General features: G+C 40.7%; 1 long non-coding RNA gene across 1 annotated transcript; it reads left to right on the forward strand.

Moving 5' to 3' along the window:
- The first annotated feature begins 16,447 nt into the window (after window positions 1-16,447).
- LOC122217326 lies at window positions 16,448-17,094 on the forward strand. Its single transcript, XR_006201407.1, has 2 exons — window positions 16,448-16,560; window positions 16,792-17,094. It is a non-coding gene; the product is annotated as an uncharacterized LOC122217326 (long non-coding RNA).
- The last annotated feature ends 3,829 nt before the right edge of the window (window positions 17,095-20,923 follow it).

Here is a 20,923-nt window from a genome sequence, read left to right on the forward strand (position 1 = left end):
GTGCAGAGGACCTAAATAGATATTTCTTAAAGATATACAGATGGCCAACAAACACATAAAAAGATGCTCAACATCACTAACCATCAGGGAAATGCAAACCCAAACCATGAAGAGCTATCATCTCACGCCTGTAAGGATATTACTAAAAACAAATAAACAAGAGATAACAAGCATAGGCAAGGATGTTGAGTAAAGAGAATATTTTGTGCTGTCGGCAGACATGTAAATTGGTGTAGCCACTATGAAAAACAGTTTAGAAATTTCTGAAAAAATTACAAATTGAACTACAATATGGTCCAGCCACTCCAACTGTGGGTATTTACTAAAAAAAAAAAAAAAAAAAAAATGAATAGACTAACGAAAAGATACATACACTCTCATGGTCATTGCAGCATTTATATAATAGCCATGATATGGGGGCAAAGACTGTATCCCCTGACAGATGAATGGACAAATAAAATGTGGGGTGTGTGTAATGGATATTATTCAGCCATAGAAAAGAATAAAATCTTGCCTTATGTGAAAACATGAATGAACTTAAGGGCATTATGCTAAATGAAATAAGTCAGACAGAGACAAATTCTTATGGGTTCACTTATATGTGGTATCTACAAACAAAAAAACATTCAACTCAGAGAAAAGACTGGTGGTTGTCAGAAATGGAGGAGAGAGAGGAGTTAAGATGGCAGAGTATTATGGGGACCCTGAGCTTGTCGCATCTCTGAACCACAGCTAGATCAGCACCAAACCATTTTGAACACCTAGAAAATTGATTCGAGGATTAATGCAACGATCTACATAATTGGAGCTGGAGAACTTGGCAAGTATGTGGTGCAGAGAGGTGAACTGGGGGAAAGAAAAGCCGTGGAGCTGCAGAGGGGAGGAAGTGATTCTCACGAAGAAAGGAGAAGGAGAGGAGAAAGGGGGAGAGTGTGGCACATTGGGATCCTGCAAGAAAAGCACTCCCCTGAAAGTAGCTGGAGATAAAAAGAGTGAAAACACTTGCAAGGGACTGAACAAGAAATCTGTTCTCCAAGAACAATGATAGGGAGAAAGGAGAGGGTTTCAATACCACCAGCATTCTACAAACAGTGAAGCACAGAGTCTGAAGTTTTGGAGCTCAGTGACTGGCGGTGCTCTGGTGAGGAAGCAGGTCAAATCCCAGGAGCAGACAGCAGGGTCCAAGGGGTCAATGTGCCATGCTGGGAGAACTCGTTCCCCTGCTTGGAGTGCATTTGGTAGAGATCATAAGCCTCCCTGCAGGCAAAGGTCCCAGTAGACACAGAGAATAGCCACATTTACTGATACTGGAACAAAGATTCCAAGGGCAGCAAAACCTGGAACTGGCTGTTGCTCAGCCAGACCCTCCACCAGAGAATTGGTGGGAGTCTGAGCCATGGGGGGTCTCTGAAGTGTGGGGTTTGAAACACAACCCCAGCTGAGATAAAACTCTGAAGGGAGGTGCCACCTGGCAGGTGGACCACTTAGACACAGACAAGTTGGAGGTAGGGAGCTGACAGGGGCCTGAAACAAAATACGGCTGCTTGATCATGGGTTGGTAAGGATGTATCACTCCCGAGCCAGACACTAGGGAGCTGGGTGAAGCCATTTCCACTTCTAGCCCATGTGCACACATGCGTGCACCATATGGATGGACCCCAATAAGTTAAGCAGCGCTACCAAGTGGAGAACAGTGGCATTACACCAAGTCCTGCCCAACTGCACCCTCCAGGCACATCTCCCAGAAGAACAGCACAAATCCCTTCCACCTGCTTAATAGTCTACAGACTATAGTGCACTGCAAAGTTTCAGTTCTAGGGGAAACAGGATGTAACTTCATTCAAGTTTCATTCTGGTTGCTGGTTCATTTATTTGTTTGTTTTCTTTGCTTCTGTTTTTGCTGAAATTGTTTTCTTTTTTCTTTCTTTTCTTTCTCTTTCTTGGATATAAAAAGAGCACATTCTTTTTCGTTTTTTATTTTTTTAATTCTATTTTATATTCTTTATTTTATTCTATTATTTAAATTTTTTTTAATTTTTTTAAACTTTTTTTTCCCTTTCTCTTTTTTCTCTATTCTATCAAGCTTCTCTCAACCATCAGACAAAAACACCTAGGATCTAGCTTCCTTTATTTGGTTTGTTCTGTTTTTAGTTTTTTAATTATAATTTTTTATTGTATTAATATTTTTCTTCCTCCAAAAATGACAAAATGGATCAATTCACCCCAAAAACACAGGAGGAAATTACAGCCAGGGATTTATCAACACAGATATAAGATGTCTGATCTAGAATTAAAACCAAGATTATAAGAATACAAGCTAGGGTTGAAAAAGCATAGAAGACACCTGAGAATTCTTTTCTGTGGAGATAAAAGAACTAAAATCTAGTCAGGCCAAAATTAAAAATGCTTTAAACAAGATGCAATCTCAAAGGATGCCGTGACAGCAAGGATGGAGGAAGCAGAGTAGTGAAGAAGTTAGATAGTAATGAAGCAGAAAAAAAGAGGGAAACAAAGGCAAAAGATCACAATACAAGACTTAAAGAACTCTATTAAAAAGGACTAATATTGGGCTCAGTCTGTTAAGCGGATGACTCCTAATTTCAGCTCAGGTCATGATCTCACGGTTCAGGGGTTCAAGCCCTGCATCGAGCTCTGCATTGACAGTGTGGAGTCTGCTTGGGATTTTTGTATTCTTTCTGCCCCTCCCCCACTTGTGCACTCTGAATCTCTCTCTCAAAGCAAATAAATAAACTTAAAAAATACTTTTTAAAAAAGGATTAACATTTGAATCATAGGAGTCCCAGAAGAAGAAGAGAGAGAAAAAAGGGGCAGAGGTTCATATGAGCAGACTGTAGCTGAAAACTTTCCCAATCTGGGGAAGGACACAGACATCAAAATCCCAAAAGCACAGAGAACTCCCATTACATTCAACAAAAAACAACCATCACCAGGGCATATCCTAGTCAAATTCACAAAATACACAGACAAGGAAAGAATTATAAAAGCAGCAAAGGAGATAAAGTCCTTACCTAAAAAGAAGACAGATCAGGTTCATAGCAGACTTGTCCACAGAAATTTGATAGGCTAGAAAGGAATGGCACAGTATATTCAACAGGCTGAATTAGAAAAAATATGCAGCCGACAATTCTTTATCCAGCAATGCTGTCATTCCAAATAGAAGGAGAGATAAACAGTTTCCCATACAAACAAAAACTAAAGGAGTTTGAGACTGCTAAATGAGGTCTGCAAGAAATTTTAAGGAGGATTCCTTTGAGTGGAGAAAAAACAAAATTAAAAAGACCAAAACCAACAAAGATTAGAAATGACCAGAGAACATCACCAGAAACACCAACTCTACATGTAACACAATGGCACTAAATTCATACCTTTCAATAACCACTCTAAATGTAAATGGACTAAACACTCCAATCAAAAGATATAGAGTATCAGAATGTATTTTTTAAAAAACCCATTCATATGATGCCTCTAAGACACTCATTTTAGAGCTAAAGACACCTGCAGATTGAAAGTGAGGAGAAAGAGAACCATCTCTCATGCTGATGGACATCAAAAGAAAGCCAGAATAGCCACATTCATATCAAACTAGATTTTAAAACAAAGACTGTAATAAGAGATAAAGAAGGGCGTTATATCATAATTAAGGGGTCTATCCACCAAGCAGGTCTAACAAATGTAAATATTTATGTCCCCAACTTGAAGGAACCCAAATATATCAATCACAAACATAAAGAAATGCATTGATAATAATGCCATAATAGTAGGAGTCTTTAACACCCCACTTAGCAACGGATAGATCACCTAAACAGAAAATCAACAAGGAAACAATGGCTTGGAATGACACACTGGACCAAATGGGCTTAACAGATATATTCAGAACATTTCATCCTAAAGCACCAGAATACACATTCTTCTCATGTGCACATGGGACATTCTCCAGAATAAGTCACATAAAGGCCACAAATCAGCCCTCAACAAGTACAAAAAGATCGAGATCATACCATGCCTATTTTTAGACCACAACATTATGAAACTTGAAATCAACAACAAGAAAAAAAACTGGAAAGACTACAAATACTTGGAGATTAAAGAACATCCTACTAAAGAATAAATGGGTTAATCAAGAAACTAAAGGGGAAATTAAAAAGTACATGGAAGCCAGTGAAAATGAAAACACAACAGTCCACAACAGTCTGGGATGCAGTAAAGGTGGTCATAAGAGAGAAATAAATAGCAATCCAGGCCTTCCTAAAGAAGAAAGAAATGTCTCAAATACACAACATAACCTTACACCTAAAGGAACTGGAAAAAAGAATAGCAGATAAAGTCCAAAACAAGCAGAAGAAGGGAAATAATAAAGGTTAGAGCAGAAATCAATGATATCAAAATTTAAAAACAAAACAGATCAACAAAACCATGAGCTTGTTCTTTGAAAGAATAAGCAAAACTGATAAACCCCCAGCCAAATTTATCAAAAAGAAAAAGGAAATGACAGAAATAAAATCACCAATGAAAGAGAAGAGAGCAAAGAAACACACAAAAAGAAAACAACACCACAGAAATTCAACAATAAGAGAATAGTAGTAGCAATTATATACCAACAATTTGAGCAATCTGGAAGAAATAGACAAATTCCTAGAAACATATAAACTACCAAAACTGAAACAGGAAGAAGTAGAAAATTTTAACAGACCCATATCCAGTAAAGAAATTGAATCAGTAATCAAAAATCTCCCAACAAGCAAGAGTCCAGGGCCAGATGGTTTTCCAGGGGGAATTCTACCAGACATTTAAAGAAGAGTTAATACCTAGTCTTCTGAAGCGGTTCCATAAAATAGAAATGGAAGGAAAACTTCAAATGCATTCAATGAGGCCAGCATTACACTGATTCCAAAACCAGATAAAGACCCCACTAAAGAGGAGAATTACAGACCAATCTTCCTGGTAAACATGGATGCAAAAATTCTCAAAAAGATACTAGCAAACCAAATCCAACAATACATTAAAAGAATTACTCACCACGATGAAGTTGGATTTATTCCTGGGATGCAAGACTGGTTCCATATCCACAAATCTATCAACGTGAATAAAAGGACAAGAACCACATGATCCTCTCAATAGATGCAGAAAAAACCATTTGACAAAATAAACCATCCTTTTTATCATGGATTGGAAGAACAAATATTGATAAAAACCCTCAAGAAAGTAGGGATAGAAGGAACATGCCTCAATATCATTAAGGCCATATATGAAAGACCCATTGCTAATATCATCCTCGATGGGGGAAAAACTGAGAGCCTTCCCCCTTAATGTCAGGAACACAACAAGGATGTCCACTCTTACCACTGTTGTTGAACACAGCATTGGAAGTCCTAGCCTCGGCAATGAGACAACAAAAGAAATAAAAGGCATCCAAATCAGCAAGGAGGAAGTCAAACTTTCACTCTTTGCAGATGACATAATACTCTACATGGAAGACCTGAAAGACCACTAAAAAACTGCTAGAGTTGATACGTGAATTCAGCAAAATCACAGGATATAAAATCAACATACAGAATTTGGTTGCATTTCTATACACCAATAATGAAGCAGCAGTAAGACACATGAAGGAATTGATCCCATTTACAATTGCACCAAAAACCATAAAATACCTAGGAATAAACCTAACCAAAGAGGTAAAAGATCTGTATGCTGGAAACTATAGAAAGCTTATGAAAGAAATTGAAGAAGACATAAAGAAATGGAAAAGCATTCCATGGTCATGGATTAGAAGAACAAATATTGTTTAAATGTCGATACCACCCAAAGCAATCCACATATTCAATTCAGTCCCTATCAAAATAACATGCACTCTTCACAGAGCTGGAACAAACAATTCTAAAATTTTATGGAACCATAAAAGACACCAAAATAGCCAAAGCAATCCTGAAAAAGAAAAACCAAAACTGGAGGCATCACAATTCTGGACTTCAAGCTGTATTACAAAGCTGTAATCGTCAAGACAGTATGGTACTGGCACAAAAACAGACACTCAGATCAATGAAACAGAATAAAGAGCCAAGAAATGGACCCACAAATGTATGGCCAACTAATCTTCAACAAAGCATGAAAGAATATCCAATGGAAAAATGGCAATTTCTTCAGCAAACGGTGTTGGGAAAACTGGACAGCAACATGCAGAAGAATGAACCTGGACCACTTTATTACTCCATACACAAAAATAAACTCAAAATGGATGAAAGACCTAAACATAAGATAGGAAACCATCAAAATCCCAGAGGACAAAACAACCAACAGCCTCTTTAACCTCAGCTGCAGCAACTTCTTACTAGACATGTCTCTAGAGGCAAAGGAAACAAAAGCAAAAACAAACTATTGGGACCTCATCAAGATAAAAATCTTCTGCACAGCAAAGGAAACAATCAACAAACTAAAAGGCCACTGATGGAATGGGAGAAGATATTTGCAAATGACATACCAGATAAAGTGTTAGTATCCAAAATCTATAAAGAACTGATCAAACTCAACACTCAAAAAACAAATAATCCAGTGAAAAAATGGGCAAATGACATGAACAGACACTTTCCAAAGACATCCAGGTGTCTAATAGGCACATGAAAAAATGCTCAACATCATTCATCATCAGGGAAATACAAATCAAAACTACAATGAGATACCACCTCACACCTGTCAAAATGGTTAAAATTAACAACTCAGGGAACAAAAAATGTCAGCGAGGATGCAGAGAAAGGGGAGTACTTTTGCACTGCTGGTGGAAATGCAAACTGGTGCAGCCACTCTGGAAACCAGTATGGAGATTCCTCAAAAAATTAAAAATAGAACTACCCTATGACCTAGAAATTGCATTACTAGGTATTTATCCAAAGGATACAAAAATGCTGATTCAAAGGGGCACATGCACCCCAATGTTTGCAGCAGCAAAATCAACAATAGCCAAAATATGGAAGGATCCCAAATGTCCATTGACTTGACGAATGGATAAAGAAGATGTGGTGTGTATATAAATATATATACAACTATATATATATTTATAATTATAATTATGCCCATATTTATATATATTTATTATGCCCATAATTATAATATATATAATTATAATATATATTATATATTATATACATGTATATGTATATAAACAACTATACACACACATACACACACACACACACACACACACACACACACTGGAATATTACTTGGCAATCAAAAAGAATGAAATCTTGTCATTTGCAACAATGTAGATGGAACTCGAGTGTATTATGCTACGCAAAATAAGTCAGGCAGAGAAAGACAATTATCATATGATTTCACTCATATGTGTAATTTAAGAAACACCAGATGAATATACGGGAAGGGAAGATAAAATAAGATAAAAACAGAGAGTGAGGCAAAGCATAAGAGACTCTCAAGTACAGAGAAAAAAACCGAGAGTTGTTGGAGGGGTGTTGGGTGGATAGGCTAAATGGGTGATGGGAATTAGGGAGGACACTGGTTGGGATAAGCCCTGGGTGTTATACATATGTGATGAATCACTGGGTTCTATTCCTGAAAGCAATACTACACTGTATGTTAACGTACTTGGATTTAAATAACATTTTTAACCTAAATACACATTTTTTCCAAAGAATATATATGGTTGGCCAACAGTTATGTGAAACAATGCTCAATATTACTAATCAGAAAAATGTAAATCAAAACCACATTGAGATATCACCTCACCCCTTTTAGAATGGCTGTAATCAAGAAGACAAGGGACAATAAAAGTTTGTGGTCTGTTGTGGAAATGTAAATTGTTTCAACTACTGTGGATAACAATATGGAAGTTCCCCAAAATACTAAAGAGAAATATCGTGTGATCCAGCAATTCCACTTCTGGGTATATGCCAAGGGAAATGAATACAGGACTTCAATGAGATATGTACACTCCCATGTTTATTGCAGTATTATTTACAATAGCCAAGAGGGGAAACAACTTAAGTTCCCATCAAGGGATTAAAGGCTAAACAAGAGGAAGTGTGTGTGAGTGTGTGTGTGTGTGTGTGTGTGTGTGTGTGTGTGTGTATAACACAATTATTCAGACATGAGAGAGGATGACATCCTGCCATTTGTGACAGCATGGATGGACCTCAAGCACATTATGATAAAGGAGGACAGAAAGACGAGTACTCTATGATGTCATTTATATGTAGAAACTAAGACAAACTTATAAAAATAGAAAAATGGTGGTTACCAAGAAATCGGGGCTTAGGGAACAGGACAGATGTTGCTTAAGGGAACAATTTATTTTTAAGTTTATTTATTTATTTTTGAAAGAGAGTGAGTGGGGGAGGGACAGAGAGAGAGGGGAAAGAGAATTCCAAGCATGCTCTGCACTGTCAGTGTGGAACCCGACACAGGGCTGGAACTCACGAACCTTGAGATATGACCTGAGCCAAGAGTTGGATGCTTATCCTACTGAGCTACCCAGGCACCCTGGGACCAAATTTATAATAAGTAGTAAAAATGCTCTAGAGATATAAAGCATAGTAATAAACAGAAAATACTGTATTACGGGGGCGCCTGGGTGGCTCAGTCGGTTGAGTGACTGACTTCGGCTCAGGTCATGATCTCACGGTTTGTGAGTTGGAGCCCCGCATCAGGCTCTGTGCTGACGGCTCAGAGCCCGGAGCCTGCTTCAGATTCTGTGTCTCCCTCTCTCTCTCTGCCCCTCCCCCACTCATGCTCTGTCTCTCTCTGTCTCAGAAATAAATAAACATTAAAAAAAAAGAAAGAAAATACTGTATTATAATCAAACTTGCTCAAAGTCTAGAACTTAATTATTCCAACCAGAACATTGGAATCAAAATAAGGAACTATGAAATATGTAAGTACTATCATTAAAATGGTCATCATATTGCAATATATAATATCTAATTACCATGTTATATACCTTTAATTTACATAGTTTCTAGCTCAAATATATTTTAGTAAAAAATTACAGGAGAAATCAAATACAATTGTAAATGAAAGTCATTTCAACTGATAACACAGAAATACAAAGGAGTATGAGAGACTACTATGAACAACTTTACACCAACAAAATGGACAACCTAGAAGACATAGAAAAATTCCTAGAAATATACAAACTGCCAAGCATGAATCAGGAAAAAAAAATTGACAATCTGAATGAATGACAAGGTCATTGACATAGTAATCAAAAATCACTCAACACAAAATGTGCTAGACCAGATGGCTTTACTCATGAATTCTGCAAAACATTCAAAGAAGAATTAGTACCAATCTTTTCAAAAAAAATAAAAAAGAGGTAACACTTTCAAATTTACCTAAGTCAACATTACTCTGATACCAAAGCCAGATAAGGGCACCACAAGAAAAGCCAACTACAATCCAATATCCTTGCTGAATACAGATACAAAATATCTCAGTAAAATACTAGCAAACCAAACTCAGCAGCATATTAAAAGGATCATATACCATGAACAGGGAGTTTGTGTCCCTGCGGTACAAGAATAGCTCCATATACACAAAAAAAGTAAGCGTGATATATCACCTTAATAAATTACATGAACACCTTATTCAAAAAAGCGATTTGACAAAGTTTGACATCCACTCATGATAAAAACCCAACAAATTATATATAGAAGGAACGTATTCCAATATAACAAAGGCTATATATGATACACACATAGCTAACACCATTCTTGATGGTAAAAGATTGCATGGTTTTCCTCTAAGATCTGGAACAAGACAAGGATGCCCACTTTCATACCTCCTATTCACTATAGTACTAGAAATCCTAACCAGAGTGATGAGGTAAGGAATAAAAGGCATCAGAATTGAAAAGAAATAAAATTTTCTCTATTTGATGATGATATGACTTTATATAGAAAACCTTACAGAGCCCACAAAAAAACCAAGTTTATCTACTCAACAAATTCAGGAATTTGCAGGATAGAAAAATCAGTAGTACTTCTATACACAAGCAATAAACTATCTTAAAAAGAAATCAAACAATCCTATTTATAATAGCATAAAAAAACAAAATACTTAGGAATAAATTTAACCAAGTTGATGAAAGGGCTCTGTGCTGAAAAGTAGAAGATGCTGATGAAAGAAATCAGAGATGACACAAATAAATGGAAAGGCGTCTGTGCTCGTGGATTAGACATATTATTGAAATGTCCATACTACTTAACACATGTATAGATTTAATGCCATCTCTATCAGGATTCCAATGGCTTTTTTTTTTTTTTTACAGAAATAGAACAATCCTAAAATTCATATAGAACCACCAAAGACCCCAAATCACCAAAGCAATGTTAGGAAAGCACAACACAGCTAGGGGCATCACACTTCCTGACTTCAAACAATATTAAACGTTAAGTTATCAAAACAGTATGGAAATGGCATAAAAACAGATACACCAATGGAACTGAATTGAGAGCCTAAAGTAAACCCTTGTATGTATGGTTAAATATTTCACAAGGGGGCCAAGAATACCCAATGGTCTCTTCAAAACCTGGTGCTGGGAAAACTAGATGCTCAAATGCAACACAGTGAAACTGAAACTCTTATACTACTCAAAAAATTAAGTCCAATTGGATTAAAAACATAAATATATGACCTGAAACCATAAAAGTCATAGAGGAATACATAGAGGAAAACGTCTTAAGGTGGGTCTTGGCAATGATTTTTTGGATAGGACAACTAAAGCACAGCAACAAGATAAAAAACAAGTGAAAATACATCAACCGAAAAAGCTTCTGCACAAGAAGAAAAAAAAAAAAAGGTTTCCTATAGAATGGGATGAAATATTTGCAAACCACCCAACTGATTTTAGTATTGAAAATACATAAGGACTCTGACAACTCAATAGAAAATAAAATCCAATTAAAAACTTGGCAAAGAACCTGAACATTTTTCCAAAGAAAATATTTAAGTGGCCAGGAGGTACATGAAAGGTACTCGATACCACTAATTATTGAAATTGAAATGAAAACCAGAATAAGAGATCACCTCAGACCTGTTGAAGGATGATCTTCAAAGTACAACAGATGAACACTGATGAGGATGCGGAGACATGCAAGCTTGTGCACCATTCATGGGAATTTAAGTTGGCACAGCCACTACAGGATACTTAAGAAATTAAAACTAGGTGGGTTCTGCCTCAAGGTACCACATAGGAGGTTCCTGGACTCGCCTTCTCCCATTCGCATGCAGAATCTACAGCTACAAATGGAAAAAAATTCCTTCTGAAAGAAACCCAGAGACTAGCTGAGGATCTCCTATACGTGGGGAAATGAGAAAAACACATCAAAATGGGTAGAAGAGTCTGAGAACATTCTGGACATAAATCTCACCCTTGGCACAGCCACACACATTTAGGAGGTAACTCAGAACTCTCACCTTCTCCCTAAGGAGTAGAAGGTGTGAACTCCACACCTACTAGCACCCCCACTTTTAAGACTTCCACCTGAGAGGCCCCCAAAGCTACTAGCTTTGAAAGTCAATAGGGCTTGCATCCATGAGACCCATGAGGCTCTAGGAAACTGAGCTCATGGGAATCTCGGTAGTGCCCCCCACGCCAGGGCTCAGCATAGCAGACTGAGATGGTCATCTTGCAGCCTTTGATGAAACAGGCTTATTTCTATACCTTAAAAGCTGCAGCCTAATGGTCAGGCTTCTTTTTTTTTTAATGTTTATTTTTGAGACAGAGAGAGACAGAGCATGAACGGGGGAGGGTCAGAGAGAGAGGGAGACACAGAATCGGAAACAGGCTCCAGGCTGCGAGCTCTCAGCACAGAGCCCGATGTGGGACTGGAACTCACGGACCGCGAGATCATGGCCTGAGCCAAAGTCGGACATTTAACCGACTAAGCCACCCAGGCGCCCCATAATGGTCAGACTTCTAATTTAACATACATCTAGGCGCTGACTAGAATCCTCCCTGGAGATCAGCAAGGTGGTGGGTGCCATCGTGCTCTTTTTCTGCGATATGCTAGGTCACCAGTATCTCCCTGAAAGGAACTTGTACAGGTCTGACAACTGGGCTTCTGCAGCTGCCACGGAGGGCACACACCCCTTAATCGCCTGGTTGTGGTGACCAACAGAGCTTACATTTACCAGTCCCATAGGACTGTAGCAAATAAAAGAATTCTTAACTGGCTATTCCCCCGGGGTTCAGTACAAGGGGAGCAGACAGAAATGCCCACCTCCTGGTCTTTCCCTAAAAAAGTTCTATTTGCCTACTTTAAAAAGGTACTGTCTTCAGGTCTGATTTTAATTACCCTATACCTAGGCGCTGACATCCTCCCCATTGGGACACTTACAGATTTTCATACACCCTCAACAACTGGGGGCCAATAAAAACAAAGGAGGACACTTGGTCAATCAAAAGGTTTGAAAGACAACCAAGAGCTAGGGTCAGGCTGAAAGGGAAGTTTCAACTTTTACATGAGACCCCACTTTCAAGATGGGAGGAGGTGGCCATCTCATCTAACGCAGAGAACCCAAAGCACATAGGCAAGGAAAATGAAACAAACATAGGCATATGTTCCAAACAAAATAAGATAAATCTCCAGACCTAAAACCTTAATGAAACAGAGGTAAGTGATTTACCTGATAAAAAGGTCAAAATTATTGTCATAAAGATGGTCATTGAGGTCAGGAGAAAAATCCATGCAGTAAATGAGAATTTGAACAAAGTCCTTAATATATACAACTTTTATTTATCAAAAATAAATTAACCTTGTTGAAAGAACAGATCACAATGGATGTAGGAGAAACTTTTAACTGAATGGTAAAAATATATCAAATTTTGTGGGATTTAGTTAATGGAGTACTTAGAAAGAAATATATGGCTTTAAGTCAATTTATCAGAGTTGATGAAGTCGGTATATATGCCCACCATAGAAGAAGCAGAAGAAAATTCAACTATATTCATCATAGCCCAAATCTGGACTGAGTCCAAATGTCCATCAACTGAATAGGTAAATTGTAGTCCATTCTACACAATATTACTATATAAGAAAAACCATGCTACACAATAAAGAAGAATTACCGATTTGTAGAATGAGAATGTTTCGAACAGGAAAGCAATCGTATCCATATAAGGGCTACTTGCTCTGGCCACTCCCAATCCAATCGTTTGGAGAAGGTGTGCAAAGGAGGGTTCTCTCCTAAATCTTTAGCACCATCTCTCAAGAAACAAACAACCTCTGATTTTGCCTAAACTTCCATACATTTGCTTATTAAGATGGTTCTTTTAGCTTCTGAAAGATGCCAAGGACTCAACTTACTCCAAAATGCCAGATGGCACATAGATGTTAAACACTTCCTCCATCATCCTTGATCTTCTCACACTTACCCACTGAACGACCATGGACGCTTACTTCCAAACACTGTCCTTTTCTCTCAGGATTAACTTTACCTAAAATTTTCATACACAATCACATCCCCCTGGCAACGGCCCTAGATACTCCAAAGTACCAGCTTCTTCCGGCTTCCTCCCCTGACACATGGCTCAAAACAGCTCATCAAGCTTTAGCTGTCACTTTTGTATCTCACCACCCAGAAGATTTAAGTAGGAACAAAGGAAGTACCCCTTCTTTTTAAGAGGTTTCCCAGAGGTCTCAGACAAAACCCCTGCTCACATCCCATTAACTGTAGTCAATGTGGTCACATGGCCACACTTTGCTATACAGGAAGTTAGGGAAAGCCTTTACTTACAAGGCAGTCTTCCCAACTTCAATTCTGGGTTCTTACCACAAAGAACAGTAGAATGGATACTAGGAATTTCTGCTACCACCTCCATTCCAAAAAATAAGCTTCCACGCTCATCAGTAGATGCCAGCAATTGTTTTTGCAGCTCTGTGTTTTCCTCTTCCAGGGTGTGCAAGAAGAAAAACAGTTGTCTACTTTATCAGAGTGTAAGTCACAGTTCAGCTGGCTCAGATGCCCAGTTAGACCTGGATCTGGCAAGACCAATACAGAGCCTCTACTCAGCCAGCTGAGTAGCCATGCTGTGCCATGGTAACCTTGAGCCGTGAATATTCAAGGCAATTGTTGATGATTTTATTATTCTCTGATATTGAATACAAATATTTCTTGTACTTCTCTTCAGCAATATTTTTGGGCACTTGGCTCTAAAAGTGGAAGGTCTCCAGAACGCCAGGTGGCTTAGTTGGTTGAGGGTATGACTCTTAATTTTAGCTCAGGTCATGATCCCAGGTTAGTGGGATTGAGCCCCACATTGGGCTCTGCGGAGCCTGCTTAAGATTCTCTCTTCTCTTCTCTCTCTCTCTGTCTCTCTCTCCTTCTCCTCTTTCTCCTCCTCTGCAACTTATGTTCTCTTGCTCTCTAAAAAAAACAAAAACAAAAACAAAAAGTGGAAAGCCTCTTTCAGGATAAAGCTATGGCCTCACCAGGGAGCTCATCAAGATAAAAATCTTCTGCACAGTGAAGGAAATTTTCAGCAAAACTAAAAGGCAACCAACAGAATGGGAGAAGGTATTTGCAAACAACATATCAGATTGTTGCAGGGAGTATGGCTGGAGTCGCAAAAGATGAGTCCAAAAACAAAGTGCAGTTAAGTGAAGGTCCTCATACTCCAGTCAGAATGAGGCCCTGACTCCAGAATGAAGCCTCTTTTTCTTAGGATAGTTGTTAAAGACCACGTGCACAAAATCAGCTAAGCAAGTGTCAATCTAATCAATCTAATGGTTTACCTTTCAAAGTTGAATTTTGAGTTAATTGGCTTCTATAACACGAGGAAGGGTCAGGTGTGAAGGAGGAACTGACCCTGGACAATGTTAATGGCTCTAGGCGTTCCTTACAAGCGAGCCACATTTCAGCTGTGTAAACATGTCCTAAGGCTTTGCACCTTCTCCAGCCCTTCCCTTTTGAAGTCTTTTCCTTTGATGCTTCTCTCCTGCATCTCCCACATCAAATGAAGGGTTAGTATCCAAATCTATAAAGAACTTATCAAACTCAACACCCAAAAAACAAATAATCCAGTGAAGAAATGGGCAAAAGACATGAATGGACACTTTTCCAAAGGAGACATCCAGATGGCTAACAGACACATGAAAAAAATGCTCAACATCACTTATCAGGGAAACATAAATCAAAATCACAATGAGATACCACCTCGCACCAGTCAGAATGGCTAATATTAACAACTCAGGCAACAACAGACGTTGACAAGGATGCAGAGAAAGAGGATCTTTTTGCACTGCTGGTGGGAATGCAAACCGGCCGGTCACTCTGGCAAAACAGTGTGGAGTTTCCTCTAAAAGTTAAAAATAGAACTATCCTACAACCCAGCAATTGCACTACTAGGTATTTATCCAAGGGATACAGGTATGCTGTTTCGAAGGGGCACGTGCACCCCAATGTTTATAGCAGCACTATCGACAATAGTCAAAGTATGGAAAGAGCCCAAATGCCCATCAACCGATGAATGGATAAAGAAGATGTGGTATATATAGAGAGTATTACTCAGTAATTAGAAAGAATGAAATCTTGCCATTTGCAACAACGCGGATGGAACTAGAGGGTATTATGCTAAGTGAAATTGGTCACAGAACGACAACTATGACTTCACTCATATGTGGAATTTAAGATACAAAACAGATGAACCTAAGGGAAGGGGAGCAAAAATAATATAAAAACAGGGAGGGGGACAAAACATGAGACTCTTAAATATAGAGAACTGAGGGTTGCTGGAGAGGTGGTAGGTGGGGGGATGGGCCAAATGACTAAGGGACATTAAGGAAGGCACTTGTTGGGATGAGCACTGGGTGTTATACATAAGGGATGAATCACTGGATTCTACTCCTGAAATCATTTTTGTACTATATGCTAACTAACTTGGATGTAAATTAAAAAATAAATTTAAAAAAATTTTTAAAGAAAAAAAAAAAAACTATGGCCTTACCAGAGAGGTCTGCATGGCACTGAACTCATGCTCCATTTGAGTAACCACCTATCCTCAATTTTCTTTACTCATTTTATTATTTGTTTTATTCTGCATGCATCATTGAAAGTTGCCATAGGGTTTATTGGTAGCAAAGTGAAATTCACACACAGTACCACGTGTCAAGCTTGAGTATTTTGGAGAGAGACAAAATTAGAAAGGAAGAGTCTCATCTGAAGCATCAAGCCAACGATGAGTCATATCTAACGCAGGAGGCCAGGAGAAACAGGTGGCTGGATGTTACAAGTTGCCACTTGTAAGACAGGATGAAAAGTGGATGTAGGTCAGGACAGCAGTTTGGTACTGAGCCTACTCTGCTTGAGTGGGGTCAGCCACAGCTGCAGAGCAGGCTGGGCCAGGTCATAAAAGCCCCTGGAAGTCATAAAGAGGTGTGACTTCGTCCTTAGAAAAGAGAGGTCATTGAAGAGTTTTCAGAGGGAGAAGGGCAAGGTCAGGTTTGTTTCAGAAAGGTGGTGCTGGTGAGCTAGAGTGCCAGCACTGTATTCTAGCAGAAATAACATCCAGGGGCCAGTGGCAAAGACAGGGTAAGTCAAAAGGGATCTGGTAAAAAAAGGAATTCAAATAATGGAAGCCCAATGAAGAAACTGGCCAGTTGTAGAAGATACAGGGTGGGGTGTGCCTGGATGAAGTTGCAGGGGGCGGGGTGGGGGAAGTGGAGGGCTATTTCGAGTCCTTTAGCATCAAACTGAGTCAGGGAAGAGCAGGGTGGTAATGGTGCAGGCATGTTCTGCTGAGAACACTTAAAATTCTTGTAGCATTCCCAAGCTCAGATGTCAACAAGGCAGATAAAAAAAAAAAAGTCTGCAGCTCAGAAGTCATCTGTAGATTTGAGGGCCATTAGCCAAACACAGAGAGGAAATGGAGTCACTCAAGGACATCTAGACTGGCCAAGGCATGTAGGAGAGGCAAAGGCTGATCACAGCCAGCTTTCAAAAATGTTCCGTGAAGGACGGAACATCCTCAGAGGAGAGATGGCTTCAGAGCACATTCTCTGCTAAGACAAACACCAACAAGCATTTCAACCAACTGCAACGACTTGCAATAAATCCTGTAAGCGATGTGTGCTCAAGGGACTGTTGATGGATAAGCTGTCTGGGGAAGGAGGAGGAGAGGACAAGGGCTGGGGGATACTTTAGGCAGGGAGAAAACTGGAGCAAGTTCCCAATGGATGAGTTAGGGGGGAGAACATTCTAGCAGACGTGAGAACACTTCTAAAATACTAAAGGAGCACACAGCACAGCTGTGTTGTGCTGAACGGAGAGAGAGCTGAACGGAGCTTAGGTTAGGAGGTGTCCGAAATGCAGGCCGGGACCAGACTGGAAAGAGCTTCAGCCTTGTCCCAAAGCGCATGTACCCCAAAGAGATCTAAGGGTGTCTTAGCCAGGATTGTTCCGATACACGGAAGACAAACGTACTTAAAGCACATTAGGTAAAAGGGAGTCTATTACTAAGCATCAAGGATTCTTCCCTTTTCACTCCCTTTCTTGGGGTGCACGTGGGCTGTGGGCCTGCAGCATTATCATCCCTGCAGGGTTTTTTTTTTTTTTTTTATCTAGTTCTCCCAAAGCATCAACATGTGTGCCATTTGGGTTTTCTGAGCCACCAATTATGTCTGCGATTTGCCATGACTTCTATGCTCTGCTGCTCAGTTCTGTTTGGCTCACAATCTCGGTCTCTGATGGTCTGGGACATAGGTACCACGGGTCCCACACCAGGGGCTGAAGAGCGAGATTCCCTTTTACACACCTCATTCTACAGCTCTCACTTAGCAGGCACTCTGGGGAGCGCAGCCAAAGAAGGGCCCATGGATTAGGAGAGCACCCTTTACATATCAACACGGTGACAGCACGACAGGGGTATTGAATATGCCGTAGGAAGAAAACATGGTACATCTCGCTGGAGTGCAAATCTCTCTAATTCAGGAAGCTTTTACCGATTTCTTGTTTGCTAGGCATTGGTGCAGGCTGTCAAAATACAGCAAAGACCAAACAAAGTCTCACCTCTCAAGGAGCCTACATTCTAGTTAGGGCAAGACAGAAAATACAGGTCACATAGAAATAAATGAGAAATAAATAGAGCAGCATGTGGGGGAGTCTGTTAGGATTAGGTTTGGCTTCAAATGACAAGAAAACGGACACCTGGGTGGCTCAGTCGGTTAAGTGTCTGACTCTTAGTCTTGGCCCAGGTCGTGATCTCACGCTTCAGAAGTTCAAGCCCCGCATTGGGCTGTGCGCTGACAGTGCTGAGCCTTTTTGGGATGCTCTCTTTCCCTCTCTCTCTGCCCGTGCCCCACGCCTGCTGTCTCTGTCGCTCTCAAAATAAATCAATTTAAAAAAAATTAAAATTAAATAACAAAAAAAAAACCTAAAACCAGCTTAAACGTCTGCTTTCATAACACCTGGAGGAAGTTAAGTCCCAGGCTGATATGAAGGGTCAGGAACTCACGTTCCTTTCAGGATTGCTCTGCCTTGTGTGCCCATCGGTTTGGCTGCTGGAGCGCCAGCCATGACCTATCACTTCACCTAAAAGGAGAAGGCTACCTAAACTCATCCCATCCCACCCATACGCCACTTCCTTTTACACCTCACCGGCTAAATCGAGCTGCAGGAAAAGCTGGGAAGCTTTTACATGCGCCTACGTAAACATTAGGGATGTAACTATTATGGAAGAAGGGGAGCATGAATACTGGAGGAAACTAGCATCTGTTACAGGTCAGGAAAAGCACAAAGGGGGCGCAGGGGTCACGCAGGATGGTTACGGGAGGGTCTGTCAGAGCCTGGGGAACAAACAGCCAAACACGCTCACAGATGAAGGGAGAACAGGACAAATGTGGGGAAGGCCCTCGTGCTCCATGCACGGGAAGGACAGCAAAAGGTCAGGATGGCGGACTCGGCAAAAAGACCAGAGTAACTTACCGATCACGTGACACGGGTTGCTCACTTCCGGCAGTAAGCAGGATCATCACCTAGAGTCTTAGGGTCCCAGAAGAAAGAAGAGAGTGCATTTATGGGGTTTTAGGGTCTGGGCCTGAGATTTACGAGGCTCTTTTTTTTTTTTTAACGTTTATTTATTTTTGAGACAGAGAGAGACAGAGCATGAACGGGGGAGGGGCAGAGAGAGAGGGAGACACAGAATCAGAAGCAGGCTCCAGGCTCTGAGCCATCAGCCCAGAGCCCGACGCGGGGCTCGAACTCACGGACCGCGAGATCGTGACCTGAGCTGAAGTCGGAGGCTTAACCGACTGAGCCACCCAGGTGCCCCTACGAGGCTCCTTCAATGTGGGGCCCTAACTGGGTTTGGACGAAGTGTGTGTGATGTGACAGCTCACGACTGGTAGACACAGCTAGGCGAGGGCTTCGGAACCCGTCTGACATGCAAACAGTTCTTTGCTGAGCACCCCAGGGAGCGGTGTGTCCAGAGAAGGCAGTTTGCCTGGATGAGCTACCCGGAGCCACCGGCCGTCCTGAGAACAGTGTGGTAAGCAGCCCATGGTCTGCATCGAAGGAGTGCAGAGATTCACGAAGAAAACAACCACCTCGGTACTTACTGGTTTCTGGCCTTATCTTCCCGGCGAGAATTTCCTGGAGCAAAGACTAAGCTCGTGTTGAGGGAGGGCTAGTTAGGTTGCCGCAGAGCTCCGAGTTTTCTATGTGCCCTCAGGAGGCGGCTCGTGTGGGCTGGTGGGCCCCAGGCAGGACTTAATTTGGATTTTACTCCAAGATGGGAGTGTCTCGAGCAGAGAAGGAAAAAAGGATCACCTGCCTGCTGTATTCATTATTAGGGCCGTCCTAACAAAGCATCACAGGCTAGGTAGCTTCTACAGAAATTTGTGAGGTCACACTTCTGGAGGCTGAGGCGTGTGGGCAACAGGGTAGTGGCACTGGTTCCGACACGGGGCTGTAAGGGGGGATCCGACCCAGGCCGCTCTCCTTTGCACAGAGGGCGTCTTTATCCTATGTGTCTCTTCGCGTCACATTCCCTCTGTACATGGATCTCAATCCCAACCACCCCCGTCTTTTTAAAGTTTTTGTTAATGTTTATTTTTGAGAAAGAGAGAGACACAGAGTGCAAGAGGGGGAGGGACAGAGAGAGTCGGAAACACAGAATTTGAAGCAGACTCCAAACTCTGAGCTGTCAGCACAGAGCCCGACACGGGGCTTGAACCCACGAGCCATGAGATCATGACGTGAGCTGAAGTCAGATGCTTAACTGACTGAGCCACCCAGGTGCCCCTCATTTTCCCCTTCTCATATGGACACCAGTCCTAATGAATTAAGGCCCCCAAAGCACCTCATTTAAACTTGATTACCTCTGTACCTCTCCAAATGTCATATTCTGAGATTCTGGGGGTTAGGACTTCGTCATATGAATTTCAAGGACACAATTCAAATATGATAAATAGGATTGTGAGGGATGAGAGTATTGGTAGAGAGATAAAATGGAGGCTATTACAGTTGCATAGCTAAGAAGGTGGCACCTGGGAGGAAGGTGGTCACTGAGAGGTAGAAAGGGAATGGGTTCTGGGTGTATTTTGATGCTGAAGCCAAGAGTTTACTGATGGATTGCATGCAGGATGGGGAAGAAGAATCAAGAAGGACTATGAAGAGTTAGCCAGTGATAAATTAAAACTGCGACATACTCAGCTTCTTGCTGCCCCAGGATCTTTGCACTTACTGTTCCCTCAGCCTGAAATACTCTCATCTTAGATCTTCTCATCATTCCAATTTTAACTTAAATGTCTCCTCCTTGGAGAGGCATTTCTGGACCTTATCATGTACAATGATCACATCACGTTGTCTTAGCTCACTGCTTGCCCTTAGAATTCATTGATACACTATTCTTCATCTCTCACCACGGACCTGGAAGTAACACCTAGACAGGGATCTT

This window comes from Panthera leo, chromosome B1, assembly GCF_018350215.1.
Source record: "Panthera leo isolate Ple1 chromosome B1, P.leo_Ple1_pat1.1, whole genome shotgun sequence".
NCBI classification, from domain to species: Eukaryota; Metazoa; Chordata; class Mammalia; order Carnivora; family Felidae; genus Panthera; species Panthera leo.